The sequence below is a fragment of the Coloeus monedula genome, assembly GCF_965178545.1.
Source record: "Coloeus monedula genome assembly, chromosome: 2".
NCBI classification, from domain to species: Eukaryota; Metazoa; Chordata; class Aves; order Passeriformes; family Corvidae; genus Coloeus; species Coloeus monedula.
The window spans coordinates 19657206-19675294 of NC_138782.1; positions in this window are offsets into that span (position 1 = coordinate 19657206).

The following is an 18089-nucleotide window of genomic DNA, read 5'->3' on the forward strand; positions in this document are numbered from 1 at the left end:
AGTATTTCTCTACAATAGATGCAGTTAGCATTATGGGAATCATGGAATCTGTCATAGGGTCAAGAGATAATACAATAAGAAAAAGATTTGTATAGGATACAGAAGGCACAGTGTCTGCAAAACTGCCTTGAAAGCTTAGAGAAGCAACAGCTGAGAAAATTCCCCCAAAAAAGCAAAGATTCTTCCAAAATTTTGGTGTCAACAACCTTCATTGTTCTATTTGATTATAGCATAATTTAAAGGTCTTGTCCTAAGTCTACTAGGTAGATTTTCCAAATTATTCAGGCATTTCAAGATGCAAGTAGGTCCCTCAGTTCTTATTTCATTGTGAGTGGAAACATCACTGGCTGCTGCTTTTTGTTCTTAAGTGTCTAAATGTCTTTAAAATCCTACTCAGAAATTCTTCCCATCCAAATACTCAGTCACCAGAGGAATATTGAAATTCAGCCTTCCTCAGGAAATTAAGATAATATGACTGTGAAACTGAGGCCTGAACCCATGCAGTTACTGAAAAACAGGTACTTCACACTTCACTGTCAAATTTTGGCTGTAGTTCAGGAAAGCACTTTAGTACATGCTTGAAGCCCATTAAAACTTCAATGAAAGTTAAATGTGTTCTTAAGTGTGGTCCTTAATATGAGCCATCCTTTTCTGGAGCCTTTCAGTTGAAAAAAAAACCCTGGACAGCAGAAGAGAATCTTTTGAAAGAAAACAGTGAAGCCTTTCTCATTGAGGGATTTAAATTTGTCACTGTAATCTGCATGTAAGATGGCAACGAGATGTGTTTTCCATGAGTTTTCAAAAATAACTGTTGAGATAGGTAATTTCTATATGGAAAAGCTGAATTTCTGAGAGAAAGATAATTTCTGTTGACCCTAACAAGTATGATATTAGGTTTTGTCATGGTGTTAAAACATATATATTGTAATCCTTTGTGTGATTCTCTCTTTACTGCATCTGTAGCTATATTTTTATTTAATTGATAGGATTCAAGTCACGAGTTTTATTCATTCAAGTATTCGAATAGTGCAAGCCAGAGACAGATTAAAGCTAACTAGGACCCACATGAATCAAACTCTTGGCTCTCCTGCAAATTTCAGACATTTGCAAATGGAAGAAAGTTGTCACCCCAGATGAAAGGGTTAAAGGGCTGTCCATCTGCATATTTGGAAAGGTTGTGGTGGCCTGGACACAAACTAATAGCCTTCTGAAGCTGAGTGAGAATGTTCACTTGCTTGAAATTTGCTGTTTCCCTTAGAAATTGCATTGTTTAACTGATAATTGCTTTTTGTCATGGTGAGTTCCATCTCTGTTCTTATAGAACCAAAGCAGTTACTTCTGTTTTCATTGAAGGCTTGAACTGACATTTGATTTTATATTTTGGGCAGTGGATGCCCCAAGACAGGACCCCGGATTTACAGCTTTCCAGTGTCACAAATTGTAGATGCTTAAGAGGCTAGCAGAGAAATTTTCCACCTTTTAGAGTCTCCTGTGAAAATCTCCATTCTCACATGAACTAGCTGAGAGACAGTTTGCTATTTTGCAAACTATTTGCAGGTGCAGGGTGTTGTGAGAATGCCATGGATATTGTTTTGGTTCACTGAAGAAAATATTTTGAAATAGGCATTGTAGCATTCAGCCAACCACTCTGGGAGGTGTATGGTCAAGCACCCAATAACGTTATACCACTTTTGTGAATCATGCTATAAAAAGATGGGTTTTTGGCATTAAAGGGTTGGCCTCAACCACCTTCTCTGACCTGAATTCGTGTCATTCTTCGCGCCGTCCCTGCGGACAACAGCGACAGAAATTGCTGTCTAACATCCTTTAATTTGTTTATTTTCCTAGAGGAGGAAAAAAAAAAAAATTGTACAAAATTTGTTAAACCCAACAAAGTCTCAGGAAAAAACTCGTCCACAGCTTCTGCAATGCTGATATAAGAAATTGATTCAGCTGGTGTAAATCCGTGACCTTTGCGAGGGCTCCTGCTCACTGCCTGTGTCATTACTCGATTTCCAATAGAAAGAGAGGGCATGACAAAAACTATTTGCAGCCATTTCCAGTCAGTGCTTATGATAGCTCTAACCTCAGGGTCAGGGATTAGTGTGTTTTGCAGTTTAATTCATTGACTATCTGGCCCCAGCTCTAGAAAGAAGGGAAGCACAGGAAAGGCAGAGAGGCAGCACAATGCCAAGCAGCATAATTCAGTGCTTGTGACACAGTTGGCTATTTACCTTTCAGATGGACAGAGTACAGTCAAGAGACATTTTCTGTGTTGTAGACTGATGAGTCTTGAATGTTGTCGAAAAGGGCAAGTGGCCTAATGGCTACTTAAAGTCTGTGTCTTTGCTAAATTTTCTATCCAGCATTAGTGTGTTTAGACATCTTCAGCGGTGGGTGTATGTTTGAGGCTTAGTAGTAATTACTCACAGTATTTTTGTGGTTTAATAGAAGTTGTAACACAATGTTCTTACCAAACATTTCAGCATCCAAATCATCCTTTGGTCTGGTGACATCATAAACCCCCAAACCTAAATCATTAAACCTTTTTTCCCCCCAAACATTTATAGCATATCTTGGTTAAAGAGTGCCAAACCATCCAGAGTAGTTATGTATTCTCCAAACACTACATATGTGGCTTCAGAAATTTACTGGCTTTGCTTTCCACAAGTAAAATACATCATCCAAGTAGTTTATGTCCTTTTCCTCCCAATACTGTGATCGCCCTGAATGTAAAAGAAATCTTGATTTTGATTTGTATTTGTTGCATGGTTCATTCACTCAGCCATCCAGATCTGTCATATATCATAATCTATATTCGTCGTTGGAATCATTAACTTGCATGAGATAGATAAGTTCCCAGAGATGTGCAACACTCACACAACCAATAAATTTAATACAGGAAAAAACCAAAGTCTGAGAAATAAAATTCCAGTACAGACAACACTGATAATATACAGTGAGTATATACTGGGGTGAATACAAGCCTTGCTAGCTTTTTTGTAGTCATTTATTGAAGGATCTTCCTCTGATTTATGTATGTAAGTAAAATAACTATAAAATATAATAGCCATGAAATGATGCCTTGTGTATACTGTACACACAATGTATCCTTACATGTATGTATTCCAAACCAAGGACTGCAAAATTGATCAGTTTAAGGTACACTTTGAATAAATTAAAAATACTCTACCAAACAATGTCTTTTTGGATTAGGATGATAAGAAATTGCAGTCTAACGTTGCAGTCATACTTTTAATCATCTTTCTTTAATTATGTGTTGATGAATTTAGCCAGCATAGCTGAAAAGAGTGAGCAACACAATTATAAGGATAAAAAAGAATACTAGAGAGAGGTTTTCTTCTGCAAGAAAAGCAGTATGTGATCATAGATCTAACTATAGATTACATATAACTTCAAAATTTTGCCATTGGAAATTATGAGTATGAAAACTGCATCACACTTTTATTCACTTGGGTTTAAAATATGGAATTTATATCTTAAAAATTTAAGAACTTTTATCTTGCAATGATCTAGAAGTTCTCAGTTCTCCTCTATTGAGGCTAGATTTTTAGAATCTTATCTAGGCACTGATTTCTTTGTGGTTTTTTTTTTTAATTTCAGTATATCATTTTCCTCCTTTCATTGCATTCTTCCTCCTACATTCTTTATATTCTTCTGTCCTCCTTGCTGATAGCTGTCTCCTGGCTGGCCACAAGAATTTCTTTGGTTTCTGAGGAATGTCTTTTCACTGGAAGCAAAGCTTGTTCGAATACATTTCTTATGCCCATGCTATTGAGAGCTTAAATAGAAAGATATCACCACACCTGGATTCCTGCAGCATCCTGCTGGTTGTTCTTCACCCTGGTCTTTGGAGTTGGGGGTCCCAAAGTTATTCCTTTGGAGGTGCCATTTAATACAATCCAAGTCCTGGCTATCCCTGGGGTGTAGATGCCACTCCTGTAACTTGAGACAGGGAAAATAGAGTATGCTGGGTCTTCTTCTGCTTTATCTGAAATCAAACAGTTGCACCCTCTCAGAAATTGCTTTTTAAAATTCTTTATTTTCTACAGAATATTAAATTTAAAAACCACTATGAACAGACATCTAAGAAAGGTATTTCCCTTATTTGAATAGTTTAGAATAACCATGAAAAATTAAAGAGAAATTTTAATAAAAAATGTAAAAATAAAATCTCTATATCCAAAGAGAAAGTATCTTAGCAGTGGAGAACATTTTTTAGGTAAGTTTAAAGGTTTTATTTCCAGTTAGAGAAATTTTAACTGTATAAAAAGATATACAGTGTCATTTCTTCCAGAGCAAAGCCCAGAGTGTAACACCATTAACAATTTGCTCACTTTTTAACTGCATGTTAATTAGAGGGAATTTAGTGAGCTGCACAGAAGCGAAATTCTCAGAAAATAATTTAACAACCAACCACTAATCTTTACAGCTGTGGATTACAGCACCATATTTTAGAGGTTATGCTTAAAGCCATTTTCTCTATTTTTCTCCATGTTTTTTTGTTTTGTTTGCAGAAAGTTATAGCAATGTTTCATAGAAAAGTTTCAGTATGATCTGAAAAAGCCCTAAAATCCTTCAGATTTATAATAGACCTGTGAGTTATGGCTTCATAATGGTGTATTGAAAAAAAAGTGTTCTCAAGTGCACAAAAAAATAGTAGGGTTTGCATGTCTTTCTCTTAGGAATTTTCTCCATACCCTGAGACCAGGTTAAGTCATTTATTACTGTACAGTTGCACACAAGCTTTTAGCCCACAGTCAGTCAAGATATCGACACACTTTGTACATTCTGTGCCCCCTGGGATCAAAAAAAGCTGCACCAAGTCGCTGCCATGGCTTGTCTCCCTGGAATGAGAGTTTCCAGTGGCTCAGCTCATTTACAGACCTATGAGCTTTTTTGCTCTTAAAACTCAGAAATGTCAACAATGGGTAAATCTAACATCTGGGACCTCTTTGCTTCCACTGTGAGAGTCACTGTGGTGCTCAGAAATGAGCATTCAGCAAAGCATACACACTCTCTGGAAATTAATATCATAAATACTAAATTGGGCAAAAAAGTGTAATTTTACTTAAAGATACTTGTACAAAGGTTTAAATTATACAGAAAAGTGCTTGGTGAAGTACAATGCACTTGACATGTTTTATTGTTTTAATATGTTTTTAATAGTACATTTTTACAATTTTTCTTCTTATTCACAGAGTTATTATTAGGTAACTGCAATTAATAATTTAAAGGGGCTTATTCTGGCTTTTAGTACATTTATATGAGTCCCATGGCAGTAATGAGAGTTTGAAACATACAGCATACCCTTTTATCTGGGTTATAACATGAATCTTGTGGTATTGTCCATAGAATTTTAGATAGGAATTTTCCACATTAGCTTTACATTTGTGCTATGTATGTTTTGGGGTTTGTAATTCTTATCCTCATATAGAAACTATGGTCTCAAGAGGATGAGCTACACCAGCTTTTCTCTCTGAAATTTTCCAGTGTTTCTCGCTCTGGTTTATTTCCCAGGACTGGCAGAGCTGGATCCTGGGCAGACTGGATTCCAGAATCTGCAGACACCATGGAACTCCACATCACTCCAACACATCTCTGCAGTGGCACCAGAGGGAAAGAGGGCTTTACCCACCCAGCCCTTAGGAGCTCTGCCGGAGTTTGGCTTCAACTTCACGTCCCCAGTTGCTCAAAAAAGTTCAGTTTGTGTTGAAAAATGTATGAACTATTTATGTTTAAAAGCAGAGAACTCAGATATGAGCTGTTCCTGCAGCTTCAGCCTGGCTGTCCTTACAGGGAAGTCCAGTTAGCTCACTTCTAATTAAATGTGAAATGCAGGTCACCTTCGTGACAGTGAGGAGAATGAAGGAGTTTAGGCTTGTGCTCTTGTTCCAAGTTGAACTGACAGAACCATCATTGCTTAAATTACAAATTAGGCTTTTTTTTCCCCCATTCAATGACCCAGTTCAGCCTCATTCTTTAATCTTTTACACACGTATAGGTTTAGCCTCACACATAGCAAAATAGCTGCACTGCACATTTAGTTTTGTGTGCAAGAGATACACATCAATGAATGTTGTGGTCAAATGTGAAGGTCATGTAGGACTCAGGTTCTCAGGGAAGTTATCACTTCTGCTGCCACCAAGCAGCACATGCATACCTTTTGTGGGGGTTTCATTTCTTGGAAACTGCACGATCAGGAGGTGATAATCCCATACTGCTTGCACCTACAGCATTCACAAAGGTCTGAGAATTATTCTAGTGTTTCAGGAAGACACTTTGTGAAGTTTTATCTTGTGGTTCCCTAAAGATTAAAGATCCTATTGTGATTTTATATGACTGAGTAGTAAAAACATGCTACACAACAGAAACATTTTATGATATCATCCTCTATCTATATCTGGACAATCTTCAGGCCACACTAGCAATTTTTATGGTAGCCCCAGATGTCAGATTTTTTCATGGCTCAGAGATAAAAGTCTTATTTTTTGATCTTCTTTTCTCTCTTTTCAGCAACATCTCACTAGCAGGACTTCAAGTAAAGTACTTTAGTCCCAGACAATAAAACCAAAACATGACAGGGTACTCTTGTATTTCCTTTGCCTTTTGACAGTATATATAGTAAGGAGTAGTGGATAGATTGTAAATTCTGGTAAACAAAGAAAATATATGCTGGTGTGAAGCTTGCAAGAAAATTCAGTATTAATAAAATGTTAAGATTTGTTCTGAACATATGACCAGCTTCCCTTTTCTGTGAATTTACAGGTTTCAGGAATATCCTACACTCTCCATGGAACAGAATAATGGCTTAATTGTTCTTTCAAATGACAGCTTTACTTGGCTGTGAGTTTATGAGGCAGTAAATTTGCCTCATAACTTGCAGTGTTTACCCAACACATCTCCGTGATGCTGTGAACAATTTATTATTAAGTGTGTGAAAGTAAAGTGAAATGATCATATAGGCACTCAAAGGAGTCTTATTATGAGGAAAAAAATACTCTTCCAGTAGTGTATTTTTGGTGTCTCATTCTCTTCCCAGTTCCTTCCAAATACCGGTCCACTGATATCAGTGATGTAAGAGGTCAGATGGACATGGCTGAATAGCTTGTATAACCAAGAAATTTTTAATTTAAAATTAATCTATAGGCTAGGTACATTTAGTCATACATGGAGGTGATACTCAAAGAAAGAGCAAATTAATCTGAATCACTGTGCTGAATTGGACTGAAGAGCCATCTAACCAAATCACATATGTGTGGATTATTTATATATATACACATATATATTATGTATGTACATATATATATACGTACATATATAAATATAGAAATATATATCTATAAAATTATATAAAAATATATATAATTATAAAACAAGGATTCCCCTGAATTCATCTGAGTTTCCAGTACCATAGGACAAAAGGGCCTTAGAGATCAAATATTTTCTGAATGAGAAATTATGCCTTTTATTTTATTTATTTTTCTTTTAAATACGCTTTGTCACACTTGTAACATTGGAAATGCTTATCCATTGTCGTTTTTAGGCTGTTTTAATAATGGTTGCAAATATGCAATATCATACATAACATCAGTGTCAGTAATTTATTGGGCTGATACCCAAGGTCTGTGAAAATATACATCTGTTCCCAGATTCATTAATTGCATGCAATGCATTGTACACACTGCATGTGTAGTCATTCTCAGTGGTCCTAGTGTATGCTAATGCCCAATAAAGTATGTAAATCTGTCTTGTGAAGTCTGGTTTCCCCTTGATATATACAAGCAATGACTCCTAACACTTGTGTGAGCTAAGCCTTATTTATTGTTAACTGGAAAATAAATAGCTCAGCGACAAGGAAGTCCTCATTTGTCAGTAAAGCAGTTTTTCACAGGAGCAAACAAACTAATTAAAATAGAACCATTTCCCTTTTTAAATGCCCTAATCTTCCAGTGATATTTGTCCCTATAGCCCAGCTCCTGTATACTGGTACAGATTCTGTAGGTACATTCCTAGAACAATAACCAGATGTGAATATTATCAGTGCTCTGCATGAAGATAGGAAGAAATGCAGTTTTCATCACTTCTTCACTCACATTTATTGTCATTTCAGTCCCTGAAACAGGCTGGTCAGAGGAATTTCAGAAACCTGCTTCTCACCACATTTATTATTACTTTTCTAGAGCTCCTATCTTTTAAGTGGTGTCTCTAGGAATCTAAAAGAAGTTAGACCATCAGATCTCTTTAAAACATTTGCAGTGCCTATTGAAGTATGATATTCAGGGAGGTCAAGCATTCTGCAGCTGTGGCAGGGGACAGTGAGGTTTTTCTTGACTGTGAGATACTCTAAGTGGATTATTTTTGTTTTTAAGTTTCTTTAATCTGGTCATTCAAATCTATTGCAGGTAACATGTTTTTTGCACAATGATACTTGGCTGAACACTTGCTTTATTACCTTTTATTGCTCCTGCATTTACTTTCTGGTTTTAGAGCAAAACTGTGATCAGTTAAAGAGAGGGAAAGAAGGGAGGAGGTGGCAACTAAGGGTGGCAGTGAATGTTTTCCAGCATGCTTTCCTCTAGCAGTACATACATTAAGTTTTGCTCAAAATTTGTGTCGTTACTGTTTTTTCACCCTAAATAGGTTAGAGGTGATCCACATGTACCTTTTCAGGTGCAGGTGGTGTGGGATAGCTGGTTGCTCACCTGCTTGAAGGTAAATTGTTTGGTAACTCAATATTTGCTGCATCTCAGAGAATAATGCACCCTAAATAACTCATCCTAGCTTTAAACTTACGTATGTAGTTTAGGTTAAATTTGAATTTCTTTCCAAAAAGCAGGTGATTTCTTCCTGGTTAGAATTATGGCAATCAACAAGCACTGACTGATACTGAGAAAGCAAAGAAAAATTTCTGGGTAGCCAGAGAATGTCACAGCATGATTTGAGAAAGTCTAGAAAGAGGGATGCATCCTGATATTTTAATTATCCTATCTGGTAATGTAATCAAAAGCTAATTATGAATCACAGTTATTTTCAATGATACACTGTGGAAAAGAATTGAGGGCAAAAAATGAGGACAAAACAAATCATAGCCTGATCTGCTAAATCTCTGATTGAGCTGTCCTTCTGATCAATGTAGACTGCTGACTGACAGCTTTTTCTTTCAGTGCTGTCATTCTCATTATGTGGTTATTTGTCTACTTCATCTAATAAGGGGTTATTCCTAAATTTAGGGGGAATTTTATGGACAAATTGGACTGAATCTCTTTGAGTGGCTACTTTTACAGCCTGCATTTCAACTGTACTCACAAATGTGTCCCAGTTGCTATTGCTATTTTGTATAGCTTCAACTTATTTTGCCCAGGAATTAACAGCAATGAAGCAGGAAAATCTTCTTTCTGTATTTCATGACCTCCTCTCTGTAGATCCTGGCTACTTGCTAAGAGCTGTATCCAGCAATCACCAAGCTCAGTGCATTCAGTCTGCAATCCTGTGCAAATGTACATGTCTTGAGTACTGGTGTTTGCATCCCTAATGGGGAGCAGGTTCTGTTCAAGATTTAGCATGCAGTGTGCAAAGTATGGCATCATCTCACTCGGCGAGGCTCACTGTCCTTGTGAATTTTCTGTCTGCATTAGCTGCAAAAAGAAAAGCAGCTGCCTTTTATCAGTGTGTCTGCATACAGTAAAAACTTTTAGATGAAGACTTTATACTTTCATCTGCTTTTGAAACAATTAAATTTTTTTTTGACTTTTACCATTGACAATTTCCCAAACTGTATTTTTTTTACCTTGTTAATAATTCGTGGTTGCTGGTAGTTCACATCAAATAGATAACCATAACATATATCTGAGAGACATAAATACTTGTACAGAAACCTTTTTCCTCCTTGTCCAGCATGAAAAGGAACTAAGGGATAAGCATTTTATGAAGTGAATTATATAGTGTTTCCTTATGAAATCTGGCCAGCTAATTATCCCTTAGTCCATCTGTGCATTCCAGGAGAAAAATAAAATTAAGTTTGGGTAATGCACACAACTGAAAACATATGAATAGGTATTTTCTAGTCTTTACTTTTCTCCTATCATAGAATTGTGGTCAGAACTTGCAAATGGACAGTCCAAATGGACTCTAGATTTCAATTACCATGAAACCCCTTATGCTACCCCTAGAATTACAGGTATAGCCTATTACAAGGCAAATTTTGAAATGCATTCCACATCTTTGTCAGAAGAGACAATATTCTTCTTCTCATTGAAATATTAAAGGAGTATTATTTTCCAGGGAAGAGAATATTATTTTTTCATATTAAGTAGGCTTTGAGGCACGTTTCAGATTCAAAAAATATTGCAGTCTATGACAGTGATAAATGTATGACAGTGAGAGATCATGGTTTACCTCAAGCACAGAATGAACACTGGACAAAAAAACAAAAAAAAAGAAAAAAGGAGCTTTGGCTCTCAGGTGCCTCTTTAAGAATAGAGATGATGATGATGTGTCCCATATTCAAGTTTCTAAAGAGCAAAAAAAAAAAAAATACATTCCAATATTTCTATTACTTTTTAGTTTATTCTGTTACCTTGGACTCAGGCTGAACTTGTAAACCACTTACAGAAAAATTAATGCTTAAACTTTTTAAGGGTAGGTTGCTGAATCCTCATTCCCAGAAAAAATGATCCTTTTCTTGTCGTACACTGACAAAAGCAATAATTAGATAATATTTTTAAAAAGTGGTATTGGTTAAGATTTCCCAGACCTCATGTGAGTAGGTCAGTATCCTTAAATAAATATGTAATTTTTCAGTTGTTATAAGCTTCAAGTCTGTCCTCTTAAAGACAAAAATTGTTCTTGGAAATGTATGACATTTATTCTATTTGGAATTAATCTCCTTTATGTTGCACAGATTTTGAATATTTCACTTCCTCTGCTGTTTTTCAAGTAATATGTTTCAGTACAAAATATTTGCATAATCTAGGTTCCTTATTTGTGAATTTTTTTTTTTTTTTTTGTGTTTATTTCTGAAGCTAGGATATAAAAACTATCACTTAAATTAGTGACACTTATAAATAGCTGTGCATGAGTTCCTTCCTTCAACATTATAGAAATAGAAAACCCATGTAAGAGAACCCATATGGAAACAGCTCAATGCCTGGTGCCTGCTACCTCTTCCCTACACGTTTTGTTTTACAGGTTGGCATCCTTTCATTAGATGATGAAAACTTTGATTTCCTGGCACTTAGATTGAGAAGCTGGTTTTTACAACACAAACATCAAGGTCATGATACTTCAGGCATTTTTGGACTTGTCATACTTCAGTCAAGTATGGATTTTATACTTCACTCAACTGTCTTGGTGCTTATTGACTTCCTTTCTGCCTGTTCCAATGACAGGCAGCTGGTATCACATTTCTGTAATTCTTTCATCATTAAAGAAACACAGAGGCTCAGGGATGTCTCCTCACACCAGGGAGGCATAAGCCCGACTTTGCAGGTATTGGCCCACGTAGAAAAGTAAGACAATTATTAGAAGTACTCAGCTCCACAAGTTGTAATTTCTTTTTTGAAATTTTCTTGGAGTAACAGAGAACATTTCCCTGCCAGAGGGTAAAATCTATTGCTAAGGAAATAAGTCAATTTATGTTCCTACGTAAGGATACTTACAGGTGTCTAGCACATGAGTATTAACAACATGTGAACAGATGTATATGAATTTGTGAGTCTATGTGTGTCTGGCTGACTCTGCACCTTCCTGGGGCAAGTTTAGAAAGGAAAATTCTTTTAAGTTTTTAATAATAATGCTCTTACCAGATTCTTGATCAGACCCAAAGAAGTTTGCAAACAGCCAGGCTGCTTAATCCCTCTGTTTCTGAAGTGAGGAAAACCATTGATGGTGCCATTTTTTTAGCGCGTGTTGATTCATTCGGCAGCACGTGTGCAACAGCCTTGCTGTTATGTAATGATCTGCCCACACCACAACATGTACCTTCCCATCTTGCCTGCCTCTCTCATCAGCCTTGCAATTAAAGTCTGGGCTGATCCCTTCTGGCAGCTTACCATCTGCAAAATGGGAAGAGCTGGCTTTGTTGTGATTTCACACTTCTCTTGATTAGGCTCGCTTATGTCTGAGAGCCTCCAGGAGGGCCACGGAATGCTCGGTGTCTGCGGCCGCGCGTTCCGTGGGGACAGACATGCAGAGGGAGCAGGGAGCAATCTGGAGCACACAACCGTGCTGTCCGAAGCTGTTAGTTGCTTTTACACTTTCAAAGCTGCACGTTATGAAATCAGTGGTCTGGTTTCAAGGCAGGCAGATCTGCCCTCCTAGAAGGAAATTGCGCATATTGTTTTACCACCTTGCAGTCTATTTCTGGGGAGATAAATGCAACAGGAAGGGTGAGGATGGCTAAAGTTCTGCAAACAGAAGTATCTTTTTTAAATGACAATGGTTAGAAAATCAAATTCCCTTTCATTGCTGGTGCTCCCATATATAACTTTCTCCTTCCCTGGCTGCGAGGCCACAGAAAGGAGTTTATTATGTATTACGGTCAATGATCTGTCACTGTTACTTCTTGAGATTGGCAGCACTCAGAAGTGCTCCCAGTGAAGGTTTTTTCAAACCTTTTCACAGTCAGATCACACTTTTTAGAGGATGGTAAGAAGCTATTATGACCATTCTGCTTGCCCAGTTCCTTCATGTGAACCTCAGTAGGTAACCATAAAATCCCCTTTCGATCTCACTGTAATTCTATAAGTGATAACTGCCTGTAGAGAGCTATTGTTTTTCTTCAATTAAAGACACTGTGAAGTGAAATGAATATAGCCTCATTGTAGAAATGGCTCCATTTAATTCCAATATAAAAAAAAATATACTGCATTTCTTGTTTAAATTTTCTGTGGTTTTCTAATACATACATAATCCTCTTTTTAGAATATGTAAACTAACAAACTTTTGATTTGCTTAATTTCTTCGACAATAAATTTCCCTCAGCTGGACATGTTTATGATAATTGCTTCTTTCCCCAGCTTGTTTTAACATTTTCTCCTTCTGCTGTGAATCTCCTTGGCTTAGTTGTCCTTGCTGATCACCATGAGCTTTTCTCAAGGGAGCAAGAGGATTCCTTTTTAACAGTACAACTTATATAGCGAGTTTTTCAAAATTAATGCACTAGAGCAACCCATTAATCCATTTTTTTCTTTTGGGAAGACACTGACTACCCACAGTCTTTGTACTCAGCCCATCAGAGTACAGACCAATTTCAGGAAGACTGAATGCAGAAACTGTATTTTCCATATCAAGAGTATGGTTTCGTTTCGAACACATGGAATGCCTGAAGTTGTGGGTGAGAAGCCCACAGAGATTTAATCTCTGATTTGCTATCATAGTATGTTCCCAAGAAATTTTTAAGTCTCCAGTTATTTCCAAATTTGCCGTGGCATTACTGTCATCCATCACCTTGCCATCTTCTTACCTTAATTTCTCATATTACCTGGAACTGCCGACTTCCCTGTGCATGCAATCCTTTTATTGCTCTAGCATATATTTAATATTTGATGCATCTGTCATTACTGGTGCTGCTCTGAGGGCTGCTGGGGATTACACTCTTAAAATGTTAGTACAGCAAGTTTCCCATTTGAGTTTAAAAAATTGTTTTTGTGGGGATCAAAATAAAAAAAATACTGAAGCTCCACAGAAAATGGTTCAGAAAAAAAACTTGGAAATGGCACTGTGATCTGGAGACTAGATTTGACATTAACAGTTGGTAGTTTTCATCTTGACACCATTTTTAAAAGGCATAATAATGTGAAACATTTTAATTAGATCAAATTGAAATATAATTTGATGAGTGTGTATGAATATGGTAAATAGATGTGAACAGTATTCTGTAGTGATTCATTATTGAGTTACGCCATGTAAAACAAGCACAATAACTCTCAACGAAAAAGTATTTTCTTAATACTTGCTTTTTTTTTCTGTGTTGCACTCAAGCCACTGTTTTCCTCTTGAATCCCACTAAATTCTGTATAAATGTATTTGTGGGGTATTTGTATGTACTTGTATATTAGTGGAGGGATGTTCATCATCATAACAAAATATGTACTCATAAAGTGGTCACCTGGAGGTAAACTGACATATGCCCCAAATTCTTGTCTTGTTGGACCATTTTTGTTAAAAAAAGCAAAATTTCTAAGTGTTTACTGATAATAACATCTATGCACCCATGAGACTGTGACTGTAATTAGTGAGTTGCTTCTTACATTCAAGGTGCCTTTGTTAATTTGGAGGCTGCCTAAGGAAGGTTGTCACTTTTAACTTCAGCAATTAACAATAATTTAGGACCGTGAAAAGTTCCAGCAGTACAGGGATAACTTTCATCAGGACCCTAGCATATAGAAATACAAAAGGAGAACAATTTTTGTTATCACGCCTCTAAATAGCTGGTGGAATCAACCACTTTTGAAATACACTTTGCACTCATGTCTTTATTAAATTTTATCTATCTGAGAAAGCATCAGAAGCCCTACTAATGCCAAAAATTAATCTCAAGTTTAGATTTATTCATCCATATCCTAAGCATGGACAATCTATGCCACAAAAAAAACCTGCAGTTTGAAATACAAGCCCCAGTGTTTTTTAATGGGGTGGAAAAGAAGGGATGATTCTACAACAGGACAAAGCCCAGTCATGTGAGTTTTTCACTATGTGAAATTTTCATCATTTTTTAGTAGGGTTACTCGTGTGAAGGAAATTTCCAGGAGAAGATACGGATTTTTTTGTTTTGCTTTTTTAGATTTAGAAAGGATTGTTGCAAGAGAGAAACAACTTATGAATCTTCTGCAGCTTTAAAAACTGCAGAATTGACATGGGCTTGATTTTCAAGCTATATAATATAAGCTGATTGAGATAACATAACTGTGTTTTACTTTACAGCTGTAATGAAGAGAAAGGATTTAGAAGTCAGTTCTGGCATTTCTTTAATATTTTCCAGAACAACTTAATCTTTCTTGTAATGTAATCACTGCCTACTTTCCTCCTGAGCAGATTCGCTTTACCCTTGCTTTGTCTCACTACATCATAGAAAACTTCAGTCTTTTAGGGATAACAGCTATACCATGAGTTCAGTGGCCTTCTGTTTAAGGTGGAACCTAGACCCTTGATCAGGGTACAGAATCCTTTGCCAGAGCCATACAGAGACATCCACCACACTGGTGGTCCTTAGCCTGGGGAAGATTTCTTTTCTCAGTTTGATTTCAGCACAGTTAAGCCTATTTAGTAGATTGTGTCTGTCCTGTATCTGAACTACTGAAGACTCAAATTCTGATCATTTCTCCCAGAGTCTAACAGTGGATATAGCTCTTAAACAGGTTTTTTTAGCAATGAACATTGATTGTACACTTCTCTAGGTGCATCTGTGTGAGAAAACAACTGATTTCCATAACTGCTGCACTCACAGGAGCAGGGTAGCAGCTGGGGTGGAGCTGCTGGTGAGGCTGAGTGCAGACATGATGCTCACCAAAAAATGATTAGTTGAGAAACTAAATATATAGGACACCTAAAATAGCCAAAAGTGGGAGCAAGGTTCAAAGTCCGGGCACAGACAAAGAACAAGGGCAAGGCTTTACAATACATGAACTGAGGCAAGAGACAGGAGCAGCAATTAAAAGTGAAAAGAAAGCTAAACTGGAAAAAGGAACTTAGGACAGTAGGAAGGAAATTGGACACGGCTAGGTAAAAACACAGGGCAGGAGGAGATATCATAATGCTCACTCTAGAGGAGCAAGCAGGAACAGGAATTCATTATGTATCTGGTCCTGGGACAGTAGTATCTCCTCCTTCAAATCTTGCTTCCACTAATTTATGGGAACTGTAATGATACGATTTGCAAATTATAAGGTCCCTCCTGAGTTCAGATGTGCATCTGTAAATACTATCCGCTCTTTTTTCAGACCCACTGTGAAAATGTTTAATTAATATTTATGAAGCCATCACAATATTCTGTGAGTCTGACTTTTGTGATTCTAAAATGTTATACTGAAAAGCACCACAGAAATAACTGTGGCAAAAGCAATGCCAGTTTCAGGGCCGGATTTGATGTAGTAAATAAAACACTTCAAGCAAGGCGAGCACAAAATATTGACTACTTGCTCAGTAAGTGAGCCACATCCATATTGTGCCCTAAGGCAGGCATTCTGTTGGAAAAGCAGTGTGTGCTCATGTAATTAAAGAGTATCTCACAATACACCCAAACAAAGGGTTCAGATAAAAATTACACTCCAGACTTCACTCTGGTATTTCATAACTTTGGAGTTCTTGACATTACAGCTCAAAAATGACCATTTCTAACAGTCTGCACTGCACATAGTGAAGCACCTGGATGCCTGGTGAGGTTCTCTATCTATAAGGAGATGCCCTATGGCTTCTCCTTAAATGACTGCATGAGCTACGGAATTAGTTTCAAAAGTCTTGTGAGGCTGAAATAAATTGGCCCAGTTCTATATATAATAAGGAGCCTCTCATGTTTTGTTTCCCATCTTTTGAGCTGGTCAGCAAGACTTAGCAGATTAGCAGCCATTTGAATTATCTACTTGTTTTTCTATTAAATAGTCTGTAAGTATGGTGATAAAAATCCCTTGTAAAACTAAATATTAATTTGCATTTTTATATGTACTAAACCTATCCAATTTAAATAAATAAGTGAAAAAATAATGAAAGCCTGGACTGGAAAATGTGGGTGTTTACATTGTGTACTATTTTGCTTTGTGCCAGTGAGGTTCCCAGGAAATTATTTTCTTGACATTTTAATGTAAAGATCACATGACCTCTAGCATTAATTATTTCCATGAGCTAGTTAGCAAATGAGTCCTTCAGGGCCCATGATGTCTGAAAGTAAATTAAACCTCTGAGTTTTATATGATTTTTGAATAATATTTTTGCTTTGCCATTAGTTGTGGAAGAGCTGTTCTGCTCCAGTTTTTACAGGGAAAGGTTTTAAAACACCTCTGCAACCCTACTGGTCTTGTGATCAACTTGAAATTAAACATAAGGGCCACCTCTTGACTGACAGACTTTGATTTCTGCTTGCTGAAACTCACTAAAACAAGAGAGCATAACACTAGCTTGCAGGATATGTTGATTTCTTTTTGCAATTTTCATAAAGCATAAAAGCAGAAGAATTGAGATAATACAGTGGGGGAAATATGAGTGAACTGGGAAAGCATTATTTTGTATATAATATTTTTTGTATCTGGCAGTAAAAGCAACATTGTCACTTTTATACTCTGATAAAACAATGATTTACCCATATGAATTGTAGGAGAAGGAGTTAAAAAAAAAGGCAATAGTTGCAAAAAATGGTGACAAATGCTGAAAGATGCATTAAATGCCGTAAAGAAATATATGCCTTGGAATGTCTGGATGATAATGTATTACTTGTGATCCCTGTCGAAATTCTCAATGGTCTGTCCCCAGAGTCTGGGGTGTTTGGGGGAGTCCATTTTTCATCCTAGCCAATAATTTATGTGCGTTTTCTAGCTCATCTTGTGTGAAGAATCTTATGCCAATGTTCAAATGGATGCAGCAGAGACTTGCCCTCTAGAGTATCCTTTGAGAACAGGCAGGAGAATGTCATCGGTTCAATTCTGTGTGCCTGTAGTATTTCTATAGAGTCTTGCTTGACTCTTACTGACGGTGCTGCTTTTTGCTGCTTTTTTTGCTTCATACCACTTTGCAGCACTTTTAGACAACAGCAAAACTTTAGTGAAGTTCTGACTTCCAGTAACAGTTGGTAGGGAAAAATGATGGCTCAGTGGGTCAGAGATGGGAGGATATGGACCACCTGGATTCCAGTTTGCCAATTCAATTCTCACCCAGCTTGATTGCATTGGAAAAATATTGCTCTCTGTGGGCTCTTTGACTTGTGTACAACAACTTAACACACTCCAACCACTATAGAGTTTTCATGTGACACCAGAGAATACTGTATTTGGAATTAATTGGAAGTTTTGGCAGGCTGGCCAAAGTTGTGAAGAAAATGAGCTATTCCATAAACCCAGCAATTAGAAAAGGCCCAGTTG